The sequence below is a fragment of the Hydractinia symbiolongicarpus genome, chromosome 10 (assembly GCF_029227915.1).
Source record: "Hydractinia symbiolongicarpus strain clone_291-10 chromosome 10, HSymV2.1, whole genome shotgun sequence".
Lineage (NCBI taxonomy): Eukaryota > Metazoa > Cnidaria > Hydrozoa > Anthoathecata > Hydractiniidae > Hydractinia > Hydractinia symbiolongicarpus.
In genome coordinates this window covers 3,400,277-3,413,605 of record NC_079884.1, presented here as the reverse complement: position 1 = coordinate 3,413,605, position 13,329 = coordinate 3,400,277, and the positions used below count along the sequence as shown (strand labels likewise).

Below are 13,329 nucleotides of genomic sequence, written 5' to 3'. Positions count from 1 at the left end.
TAGCTTTGCAGGCATATCAAATCTTCCTCCAAGCCACCGAATCTGCAGATATTGTCAAATCATCAATCCTTCTTCACTGCATAGGTAAGCAATGCAGAGAAATTTACGATACCTTTGAATTCCATGAAGGAGATGAAATGAAATTGAACATTATTCTCCAGAAATTTGATGATCACTTTAAACCGAGAAAAAAAATTGACTTTTATGAGATTTACATTCTTCACTGTTCGTCAGGAAGACTTTGAGAAATTTGACGAATACTGCACTAGATTATGTAAATTGAGCGAAGACTGTGTGAACTCAATCAACTCCGGGATTTTCTTATTAAAACATGATCATTATCGGTTTAAGAAACAAAAATTTACTGACTCAACTCCATCTTCATCAACTGCTAATTCTGATATCAAGCAGATGATCCATCATCAAAAAGGCCAAGAAATCATGAAATGCAAATTCTGTGCTGGAAGTCATCCTCGTAGTTCATGCCAAGCATACGGCAAAATATGCAAAACCTATGAACTCTTTCTGAGACCAATCGAACTTGAACCAACCTCCGAAAGCGAACGACATCAACAAAATGTCCGATCCAACTGCATCAGACCATCCAGACTGGCTAATCGATCTCTCGACCAATGATACAATGGTTACGTATAAAGTAGACACTGGTGCTCGTGTTCTATCGATCCCTGTATTTTCAACGTCTTAGCAAAAAAGCAATGAGTATGACATCCTACTCGTATATTTTATATACATACCACACAAAAACCTGCTTAAAAAGTTTCACTCTGAAATTATTCTTAAATTAATGTATACAAAAAAGTTGGTGCTCATGCAAGTTTTTGAAATTTGATATCTTAAGAACTGCTCTAGATTTTTAATAGTGGGGAAATTCCTCTATGCTGCTTTTCAAAAAAATTCACAGGAAAACATTTCTAAAAATTGTCACCCAAAAACGTCCTTCCTCAAATCTTCAGTGTGTTGCCTTTGTAATTGAAATTTGCTTGTGCGAATTTAGGTTCTCTGAGTTAGTGTTTGTAATACATTTTGAATATTTTTTGGTCCTAGTATTTATTTTTCGTTATTGATAATTAATAATTTTCGTTATTGATAATAATTCATATTTTTTGTTCCCAATATATTATTAAATTTATGTACATTTTTTAGCCTGAACTAACAAGGCAATAAAAACTCCAATGTTATATCTGATGTTTTTTTCTGCGCAATGAACGCGTACGGGAACTACTATTACTCATTGAAACCCTTTACGGACTCATTGACGGGGTGCCTGTGGGGAGTACATAAAAGAGTCATAGAAAAATTGACTCCTGTAAAGGAGTCGTTTTGAATATAGGTCGAAATGAGTAACAAGAAGGAGTCATTAATCATGACAACTTAAAAAGAGTCATTTGAGCACTTATTTTGACTCTTTTAATCTGCTCTTAATGACTCCCTAAAGGAGGTTCCTATAGGCACCGTAAAAAGAAACCTTTTTAAGTTTCATTTGACTCTTTTAAATTTATCAGTGTTGACAAAGAAAATGACAGCAGTTACGCATAATTCTCAGTTAATTGCTGCTTTAAGCCGTCCATTTGGCACTGATCTGCTTGTCCAAGTTTTGCTGCATATTAAAAATCTTATGTGACTCTCCATATGTATAAAAATTTTGACAACTTACCAAACAAAGTAAAGCTAAATCAATATAAGTTTTAAATATATTTTTGTTAATAATAAGAACATTATTTTGTCTGCAACATTTTGACAAGATTTGAAAAACTATGTCCCGCAAATATCTAGTCAGGTGATAAAAAAGCAACAAATGCACCAAAAGACACTCTTATTTGTCTAGCTTTTACCATATCGTCTTTGTGATGCCTACTGACTCCGTAAAATTTCCGGGTACTGGGCAAATTTAATCAATCTATCTGTCGCTGTTTTGCAAAACTAATCTGCACAGCTGTTTATGCCTTTAGGACTTCATTTTAAATACAATAGACCTTGCTTCGTTCTCCTACCATCAATAAATGAATGTAAATATAAGTTTTTCTTTTGTTTAACAATCGAAGTAGATTTATGATTAGTTTTTAATCAGTTCAGAGACTCCTGAGTAAGAAAAGAGGTTGTATATTGGAGTAAAGTCTTCACCCCCAAAGAACAAAATAAGAAAATTTGACACACAGAAAGTGTGTGCATGTATATACTCCCAAATAAGTAATAAAAAAATTGTTAGGAAAGAATTTCTTAGTAAATACAAAATTGTTTTGTTCGTCTAACATATGAAAGAACTGTTTTCGCGTATAAAAAAAATCAGAAAAGAGATTGGGAAATTCCTTTAAATCATTTAAATTATATAAAAAAGGAAGTTTAGATAAAATAATAGAAAAATTATAGATTCGTTGTAAGGATATCCCCTTAATAAAAGTTAAACTTCGACTTTCAATTCCGTGAAATTCTAAGCCACAAGTAGTAATGCAACAAGTTGTGAACTCATCTACCAGTGTGAGGCTGTATACTAATACTGTGGTCCGTGATCGGGGTCGGTTATTAAAAATTTCGTGCACAATCGTCTGACGAGAGTGCACGACCATGGTTGCCCTCGGGTAAAGGTAACTCCTAGTCATCCGAGGGTCAAGGTGACAAGGTTTGGTGCTGCCTAAAAGTGCTGCCCGACCCTCAGCTCGTAACAGGGATCGACCGCACTTTTGTTTTATTCCAACTTTTTTTTAATAAGCGTATACATCCTTGTTTATATTTCACACCATGAACTGTTGCAATTAAACTTTTTGAGCTTATCTTTTAACTATTTGCTAAAAAGATACAAATACAGTTTAATTTACCCTGACATTTTTGAGAAGTCCTACTCAAGCTTCGAGTTTTAGTCATACTTACCCCTTATGCTCTAAAAACGATTTTTTTCAATATTGAACATCCTTGTTATTTTTTGAAGGTAGTATTTCGGTAACTCCTTGTTCCTATAGTAACATGGTGGAAAATATATTAAATTGAAGTGAAACGGAGCGCAAACAGCAAATCAGTATGGTGTGACCCTTCAAAGTAGTAGGATGGTAGCATAAAAATGCGAAATAATAAAGATAAACTTAATTACTATTTCCACCAATCTTTAAGAGATAAGTGTTATTACCAATAATGTTTTTTCTAATTTATTAGAAACAGAACTCGTTGAAAAGCAGTTAATTTAATATACTGAAGCGATAATTCCTGGATAAATATATCTTACATAAAAAATAGAAATAGAGATAATATTGTTTCAACTTGTCATCTCTTCTTTATATGGCCAGTCGCCGTCGCGATGTCAAAAAAAGGTACAAGATGCCCCTGGGACGAGTTTGATATTGCTTATTACTGTTTGTTATCAAAAGATAGTGCCGGTGTTGTTCTAATTAAATTAAAATGTTTAGAAACAAATGTTTCGGACAAGTTTTACTCGTCACGTAATTGTAATGACAGCTTGAATTATATCTTGTATGTAACTGAATTTTTTATAGTTACTTACATGCTGGTTTAGTTGTGATATGTCTAAGAGCTTTTAATATGTAGTAGTTATCGCACAGTGCCAAGAAAATATCGAAAATATTCTTTTAATTTTTATGTTCTCGTGTACATATTTAACAAGCTTAAAAAAAGAAAGGAATATGACGAGATGTAACTTGTTTATTGTATGAAGAGAGCAAGAATCATTGTAATATGATATACTCGACAGACGTTTGTTTACTCACACTGTTAGGTGGATAGTGTGTAAAACGCAACTTCGGAAACAAAAGTTGATTTTATGCTGCGCTGATTTTGTTTGATTTTAAACTCGCTCCTATCCGTTATTACTTTAAAACTCTTAATTCTAATTCTCCGAAATTCTCCGTTTTTGTTTTTGAATCGGAACGGAGAAATCAGGATCGGCAGGTGTAGCTACAACTTTTTATGTTCCTTCACGTTTGAAATGAAATGATTTGAAATGATTAAAGTGAAAAAAAGCAAGCGAAAATAAAATCATGCCTTGTACTCGGGTATAAAATTCATATACATACGCATAGGCTCAGGCGGACCATATGGCAAGCAGAAAATAGAGCGCATAGCAAAAAAGGGACCGCAAATCCCGTGCAAATATAATAGGAGCTATACCAGTTACCATTCTACAAGAATCTGAATTTTCATGACTGACTCACAACGTAACTGGTTACAATAATAATTTATGCTGAGATTTTGTTCTATTGGATATACTGTTAGTGGGTTTATGTTTGGTACTTCTTGAATGAGATATATGTTTAAGGAACAAAAAATGGCCACTTTTGCGGTTAACAATCAACACCATATTGTATCGAAAATCTCTCCTGGTTGTAAAACAAAGCGACGCTATTCTCAATCGAGGCACTTGTCTAGAACCATAGTCATAATAAAAAGAGATAGTCTGGTAATTCTGGGCCGTCCATAATGCGTTTCTACAAGCAGATATGTTTCTTAGATCGGGGTCGCGGGGTTTAAGACTTCACGGAATTATCAATAACAGCTGCCGTTAGGAAGGATTGCTTTTGTAAAGATGATTTCGATGCAATCTCGGCTGTTAGTGATGAAAATTTATTGGAGAAAAATCGTGATTTAACTGGCGAATTGACAGAAATTGTTGAAGAAATAGTTGACGACCTCTCTGAAATCTCTTTTTCCTGCGATATTTGGTCCAAAACATGCAAAACACAACGGGGAGTCACAAGACAAAAAAATGTGAAACATCTTTCGCCACAAAACCAGTTAAGTGACGACAGCTTTACTACTCCTGAAACCAAGCTCCATCCGTTATACTCTAAGAAGTACATCCAATCAAGTGCAAGTAAACTTTCTAGAGAGGCGTACTATAGTGTGAACACCAGGAATGAATTTGTCAATTATGTTATTGCAAACGACGATTTTAACTTTTCCTATAGTTTTATCAAAGATGTGATTGGTAGTTTTAAAGGCAATGCTGAAAAGTTTTATCCGGCCTTCTATAAATATGTTTCTGAGAATATTCTTCTTGGTTTTGAAGTCGCTAATCACGTACTTGCTCATCTCACTAATTTAACTGCAAAAGAAAACACTGTAGAATTTTCTTACCATTTGAATTGTTGACCCTAAGAGAAAAACACAATTCAATTTTCTAACTGTTTATGTATTTAGCACGCTATATCTTCTCATTAGGATATCCAAAAATAAGAAGTATACTTGAAGTTAAAGTTTGGACATCTTACTGGCTTCGTGTCTTGTGGGAGACGATAAAAATTTTGAGGTAGTAAATATAAAGGACAAGGAAGGGCTATGGTCAGTAACCGATGATGTTTTCGGATTCTTTTGCGACTGCTAATCTCACCATACAATCAATAGTAAGAAAATTGCTTCAGACCTGCTTGAGAACTCTGTTGTGCTTTGTAATTACAACAAAATAACATTATACCCAATTGAAAAAGTCACAAAAGAATTGGCAATAAGCCTACTTGAGCATCTCATCATGCTTTATGTTTGTGTTCGTGGTTTTTCATTTGTGAAAAATAAATGTGAGCTGCACACAATTGCATGAAAACAGAGAAATCTTCAAGCATACTTTCAGATTGACACTAAGAGTCCAGAACAGTGACTATAAACCTGTTACAACTGCTATTTTTATAGCAACAAATTTTAAAACAATATTATTTTGGCACATGGTATAATTAATAATTATGGCAGTCTACAAAACGGTCAAGGTAGTGTTTTAAGGTATATAAATCGTAATTTAACGTATTTGTGCTTTAAATTGATATTATCTGTCATCATTTGAAATATTGTGGTTGTTTTTACTTATTAAGCAAATTCAATGTTTTTTATTAATGTGTTTTTAGTTTCTGTCTTCCAAGTGTGTTTAATTGCTCTTACGGCATGACGCAGTTTTAACATTAATTTCATGACAGTAACTAGCTATGGGTCGGGAAATTGTTTGTATTCTAATTGTGTTGTCATTTTAACCAAAATCACGGATTGATGGGTTATCTTTCCTATGATCAATTGCACATTGACAACCAAAGTAGTTTTCAAGGGGGTCTAGTTTCAGTCAACCATAAGAATCGTTGATCATCAACAGATGTGTACTGTTTAAGAAATGGTTTACGTTAAATTGTTGTTTCTGTGGTATTTTTGACGTTACGACAATCAAAAAATTGGTTCAACATGTTCCAATATTTAGAAGTTGCATTAGCTTCGGATGGTCCATACAACTGAAGAGATTAAATTAAAGACAAATTCGACAAACACTTGTGACGCCAGAACGTACATTCATTACGGAATATGGTGTGGGCTTATTTATTATTATTTATTATTATTCATTTATTTATAGTTGGCTTGATGGGGTCATTTGTTATTTTGGGGAACAAGATGTAATCCACGGTCTCAGTCATCAAGGAATAACTTTGAAATATGGTTCCCGGTGATACAACTTCCATGATTCTACATACTTCTGGTACATCTTTCTGAAAGAGAATTACTCAGGTAATTGCGGGTTGTTTCGATTGAGTGTGTTGGATCTAAGATAAAGTATAAGTATCATTCATTCTTCATTCGCCATAAAATTCAAAGTGCGGTATGTTACGTTCATCGCTTTGGAGACGCTTAATCACTGGTGACACCAACAACTTTTGTGCCACGTTCTTCCTCCACTATGCCAACCGCTTTCCACATTTCTATCTCTTATCACAACAACAACCAATCGTTTTCTCCACGATTTGTCAAATTGATTCTCATCAGCAGGAACTTTAAAAATAGATACCCCTTTACATTTATCCCTTCGTGATTTTGTGCAACTGTAACTAACCATTTAAATGCGCCATTTTTAAAACGAGCGTGCAGTCAAAGCACTGGGTACGAGGCACATCCTGCAGACAAAATAATAAAGCTGCGCGATTCGCCAGACTATTTCTCTTTCACATGCCCTGCCCTCTTATGTCCTGCAATAGTCCACAACGATTTTCCTGATAAATATCTCTTTAAATAATTAAACATATTCACATCACTTTTTTTTTCGTTTTCATTTATTGACACGTTAAGTTGGTCCCAAAACCCTTGCCACTTCAATTAATCACAACTAAAAATAGAAAGCTCTAATTTTTGGCAACTTGTAACCGACCGCGCATAAACTTGTAGAACTTCTGACCGATTTTAATTTCATTCATCTTAAGTGTGAGGTCAGCTATAACTTCTCTTTTAAAATCTACCTGATATCCAAAACATCTTGCTCTACCTCGCCTATATCAAGAGTATTCACTTTTTCTGCATCTAACTTTCTTAATTCCTCTTTTTCTTGGTTGCAGTAGGATATCTCTCAAACCTACAAGACGAGCCAAGACGTAATCTCACCATTGCTTAAACAAGCACTCGCTTTTAAACATACTGTTTAAAATCACGTGTCTAAGAGGAGGAAATCTGCAATTGTATTAAGAAATATCTCTGTTTGTATGACAAAGGGGATAGACTTTATAAGGATAAGCGTGCCAAAAAGAATACTTGGTGAAGAAATGAAGAAGAGCTTGGAATCGAAGAAAGTAAGATATTGAGGATCTCAGGTATTTACATTTAGCTTTTACATTGGAATAAGAAATATGTCTTTAATTTATTTGGGGGTTACTACGCCTTTTTGGAATGGACTACCCGTACGTCGCTGTCAAAGATTCAATAAACAATATGGATGTTACATATGGTCCCTGGGGATCAAGTGTTGGTATCAATCAAGATGTTGCAATAAATAAATTGACAAAGAACCAATTGGTAAAAGTGACGATGAAGAAGGCATGCACGAAGAGGAAGGCGGAGAAATGAAAGCTGGAACTTCCATGAGAAAAAGGAAAATTGTGACAGGATGTAAAATCTGACGCAGGAAAATAAATGAAATAGAAAAAAAAAAAAAAAAGAAAAAAAGGAAGATCAGAAACTAAATCTCAACAGGTTTTTAAAAGTAATGATAATGTGGAAACAACTTTCGGGAAAATAGTTAATATTCCTAACATTCCCTATCATGGATCTTTAAAATATAAAGGATACCAAATGCGTTTTCGATAGATAGGCGTGCTCTATAAAAGTCATAGATTTATTCAGCCTCAGATGTCCAGGAAATGGCATTATCAACCAAGTGTTGAACAGGAATATCTCATCTCCAAGTAAATAATAGGGCATTTCTTCTTGGATTCCTTCAATTTATTGGTCCCAGGCACGTCTAACAAATCGTTTTCAATGGCATAAGCGATATTGGAGTTGGCAAGAACGGAGCAATTATTATTGAAGCCATAATTTCCATCATTCACCAATTTAAAATTATATTTTGCACAAACTGCCAGGAACTGGAGACTGAAAACCCCTTTTAGTTATGAAATAACGTTCCGCTTGTATTTGCGGCCTGAATACATATGTGCTTCCCATTGATTGCACCGATAATGTGGGGAAATTGCCACAACTTTTCAAAATCTTCAGAGATCTTTTTTCATTTTTTTCGGTTTTTAGGGGCATGGATTTAAATTTTGGAAAAAACGCAGTACAATGTTTCACATGTTTCACTTATAAAGCTGGTGATAGTCTTCTTTCCCATTCGCAAAGGATAAGTCAAGGAAATTTGCGAGTCCCCAGATGCCAGAAAACGTAATGTTAGCATTAATATCTTCGCAGGAGGAACTGTTTTTTAAAAAAAATGTGTGTCTCTTTACTATAAAAGGAGTAACAAGTTACAAAAGATGTTCCCTTTCTTCAGGTGACATCCTAAAAAAGCTGAAAAAGGTCTACATCATTAGATACTTCATCGAGGAAAAATGGAGTTGTCAGAAACATAACCGTGAACTTCGCAAAAACTTACTTGAAATATGGCTCTCTGCTTGTTAGATGCATTTCTATGACAAGACGATCCTTTCCCGGTCTTTGTATATTTTCTTCACCCATATCTTTCTTTTTCTTCGATTATTTTTAGTTTTTTTATCAACAAACCAATCAATCTTCATCACTCTCCATTTTTGTATCAGATGATAATAATCTTTTTGGCCCCTATCGGTTTCCGTGTCCATATCATTTCAGTGAACGCGCTATAGCGATAGTTCTAAAACAAAGCGATGACGTAAATTTATAGCGGTCGTTTTGGAGCGATGCGCATGCGTACTTCTTGAAATAATTATAACCCAAGCGGAAATTTATAAACGTTAAGGCTAAAAAAAAGTTCAAGATTCTAAACTTTTCCGCTGGTCAAGAAACACTTTTTTAACCAATCAAAACTTTTCTTTAACGAGAAGAAACTAATCAAAATGGTGTCTGATCTCTTTCAATATCAATGATGAGGCTTTTCTTGATAAAGAAAGCTCTTACAAAAGTGCAGCGACAGATCAAATAATAGAAATAGTTTAAGATATGTCGATCAACTACGTAGAGAGGCAGTAGCTAGTAGAACCTGAAGTATGTTAATGAAACTGGATATTTACAGGGACCCAAATAGAGAACGACAAGCTTGGGAGATTTTTTCTGCATGGGTAAAGGGAACTTCAGGTAATATCTTTTGATGGTCATTTTTAATATGAAAACAGGTTAATGTTGTTTGAAGATGAGCATTCCAAAAATGATATTACGTACAACAAACTTTAATAAATATATTTTTAATTTGGTGGATGTATTAAAGACTAAATGGAAACCCATTCGTGACAGCTACAGTCGTTGTATTCACAAACAAGAAGAACAGACTAAATCTAATTTCTAAGTATAAAATTTCTGAAGTTCTTGGTCATTTACGCAGTACTGTGTCATCAATTAAAAGACACAGTATTCTTAATTATAATATTACATATGGTTATTTAGCTAGCCCTAAGGTGTCAAAACTTCCGGCTTTTTAAAAAAAGGTCGATTGGCTCGGGTGATGATGATGATGATGACGATGTTGTTACATCTTTGAAAGCATCTAGAACGTCTTCACCAACTGAACCTTGTTATAATCCGAATTCCACTGCAACAAAACTGGGAAAAAAATGGCTGCTGATGTAGATGTATGTTAATAAGTCATTTAAAAGATGTTACCGCTGTGTGCAAACCTGTTGAGAGACAACATCAACCAATGACATAAAAGAAAAAAAAAGATGCGGATTCCTTGTTTTTCATGAGTTAAAAACCTTTATTAAAAAGCCTTTTGGTTGTGATAAACAGACAAGCTCGATTAAGAACTTAAGAAGATCTTCTTCAAGTAGAGTTCTGAGCAGACCTCTAGATACAACAAAAATGTGAATGATGTTTTGTTTTTTTTTATTCTATTTATGGATCACCGTACATCTCGTATTGCATACATTTGATACAATAAGTTATGTAACAGTATTTGTAATATAGTAGTACATATATGTTTACATTTCTTAATTTACACAAAAATGTTATTTACATATTTACTGTAGCTCTATGTTTTCTGAAATAACATATAAAAATATTTTTTATTCACCCTATTCGGTCCGTGGGGGCGGATTCCGCCGCCTCTGACGGTTTCTTTTAATAACTCTTTAATGCTATGTCGCATGGCTAAAATACTTACTGAGTTTCAATATTTATCCATTAGACACCTGCGTGCATTTTTTAGGTCCCATACCTTTCAGAGGCTTTGCTATTGGCTATTACTCGAAACTACCCTAAAAATCTCTATGAAACTCTTATAATAGGACAAATATAATAAATCTTGTTACGATTATTATTTGGTCATGTGGTTAATCCGATTTCCCGATTTTTCCGGATTTTATCCAAAAATCGATAAAAAACGGATTTTCGGGTAATATTTGGCAATTTTTCATACGATCTGTGTAAAATTCAGAAAATATGTTAAACTAGCCGAATTCCCGTGGAAGAATCCACTGAATCTCTCATTGAATGCATGTAAGGGATACCAAAGAAAAACATACAGCATGGTAATTTGAATTTTTAAAACTTACAACACAACCTCGGCACTTTGTCTCTTTTTATAACGGGACGGAAAAAAGAGAGAAAAAGCTCTGGTATCGAAGTGGCTCACAGTCTACATTACTTTATATTTGTACCCGTTGAAACCAAAACGTTGAAATATAAGCAGATGCAACAACAACAACAACAACAAAAAATGCAATATGTCCAACAAAATCACAAGGCGTCTAACAACCGTTATTTAAAAAGCGAAATCTGCTAAAATTTATACTTGCTTTGCCATGCTAGAAGTACAACAGGGAAAGACAGTGTATCAGACATTTAAAAAAAACAACATATCTTGCCCAGTCATACAAACAAAGTTATTACAAAATACCCAACACTGTACAGTTTGTAACACGTCATAACAAAATCAGATAATCAGTCTATTGCATACAGCAACCCTTTCAAAGTTTTACACAAAATATAAAAAAATTAACAGTTATCTGAATTCCCGTGGAAGAATCCATTGCATCTGTCATTCACCGATGTAAGGGATACCAAACAAAAACATACAACACAGTTATTTGAATTTTAAAACTCACATTTCCAACGCGACCCAGGGTTCTTTGTCTCTTTTATAACGGGATGGCAGAAAGATAAAAAATGCTTTGGGATCGAGGTTGTTCACAATCTGCATTATTCTATGTGTATAACCGCTGAAACAAAACGTCTAAAAATATAAGCATGTGCAACAAAAAAATAAATAAATAAATAGAATTGTAAAATAAAAATGGAAAATGTCCAACAAAATCAAAGGTGTCTAACAACCGTTTATAAAAAGCGAAATACGCTAAAACTATATACTTGCTTTGCCATTTCAGAACTCAAAATATAAGAATTTAATAGTTAAAACACATAAAAGAGAACTATAAAAACTTGAATCATTTGGCATATTGTATATCTACCGCAATATTAAAAGAACAGACCCAAACTTATAATCAAGAAAATCACGCATAAAATCAAAGAAGATAACAATGCAGCGTTTCCGAATTTAAGAATCGAATATATTTCAAACGATTGTAACGTAACAGATGTAAACATTGATTTAAATTTAGGTTTTAGGTTTAGGTTTTTATAACGACATCAACACTGAATTACACAGTTTGTAGTATTAAAAACAGTAACAACGGAAAAAATACATTTACAGTTTATGTAAACTCTTCTCTATGATATGCACCGTGTACTTTATAAGAATTATTCCGTTTCAGCCTTAATGTTCTTAACTTTTTGACAAATACTATCCTCATTATTCTGAATATATTCTTAGCATGTCCATGTCCTGAAAATATATAATGCCTTAATAAAATAAAGCATACTATATACTTTTAACTGACCTTGGGTATATTCTTACAAAAAAGAATATGTTCAGGCGCAAGACATATTTCACTTCATATTTAAGGGAATGTTTAGCTTTGAAGGTGTAAACAGCTTAAATATCGCTATTCAACTAAATTCATTTCTCTACTAGATAAATCTAAACAACACACCTGGTTTTCTTTCGCTTTCTCAGTAGACTGCTTGCTAGCGTTCTCTGGAGAAAAGCCCAATAAGTTTTTTACTTCGAATAATAAATTTCGCTTCATCCGAAAAGAAAACAAATTGAAAATGTATAGCTAGCTAAGTTGTCTGATACATTTCCAATCAGTTCTCTTTTTGACGTTATATCATTGTACATTATTCTTCTTTTTAACAAATATTTCTTTTTTTCTTTTTAAAAATTATTTAACAAACATAAACTTATTACTCGCTCTGTTTTGTTGTTTTTACATTTTAGATTGGAAATATCATTTGAATTCGATAGTTTTTTTAAAAAGAAACCAACCTCGGTCCCAGAATACAAAAATGGAAAATATTGAATAAACAAATAAGCTTTAATCTTACCTCATGATGGGTAACATTGTTTGAAATAACTTTTTTAAGAATTACTTTGGAAAAGAGACAACTTTCTTCGCTTCGGTTTTCATTTTTCAGTTAATAAATTTTGTTTCCGTGAGATAGGGCGCGCACATGGCAAACCGGGGGTAAAATTTAATTATTTTATCTTTAACCAACCCGTGAGGCTTTTAAAACAAAAACAAAACAAATCAAAACGTTTTAAATTAAAAGAATAGTATTAATAAAACAACAAAAGAGTTTTATTTTTTAACCTAATAAAAAAAAAGTTAAATGTTTAAATGATAACCTCCTGATTTGCGTTTTTTTAACTTGGTAAATTTTAGCGTAACGCCACGTCATAAAAAAGTGACCCGTACTTTGCGTGTCGTGGACTCACATGGTTACTCACACAAGCGTATTATTATATAGATAACATTTATTTAGCTTTCAGAAACTTCAAACAGAATGTAAAAATTCGCTCTAGAACTAAAGTAATTGAATTTTAAG

General features: G+C 33.4%; 1 long non-coding RNA gene across 1 annotated transcript in view; it reads right to left on the bottom strand.

Moving 5' to 3' along the window:
• Positions 1-12,749, bottom strand: part of LOC130662335 (uncharacterized) — a 34,277-nt gene extending 21,528 nt beyond the window's left edge. The window contains exon 1 of the long non-coding RNA XR_008988983.1: positions 8,849-12,749. This is a non-coding gene — a long non-coding RNA (uncharacterized LOC130662335). The remainder of the gene's footprint in view (positions 1-8,848) is intronic.
• Between the last annotated feature and the right edge of the window lie 580 nt (positions 12,750-13,329).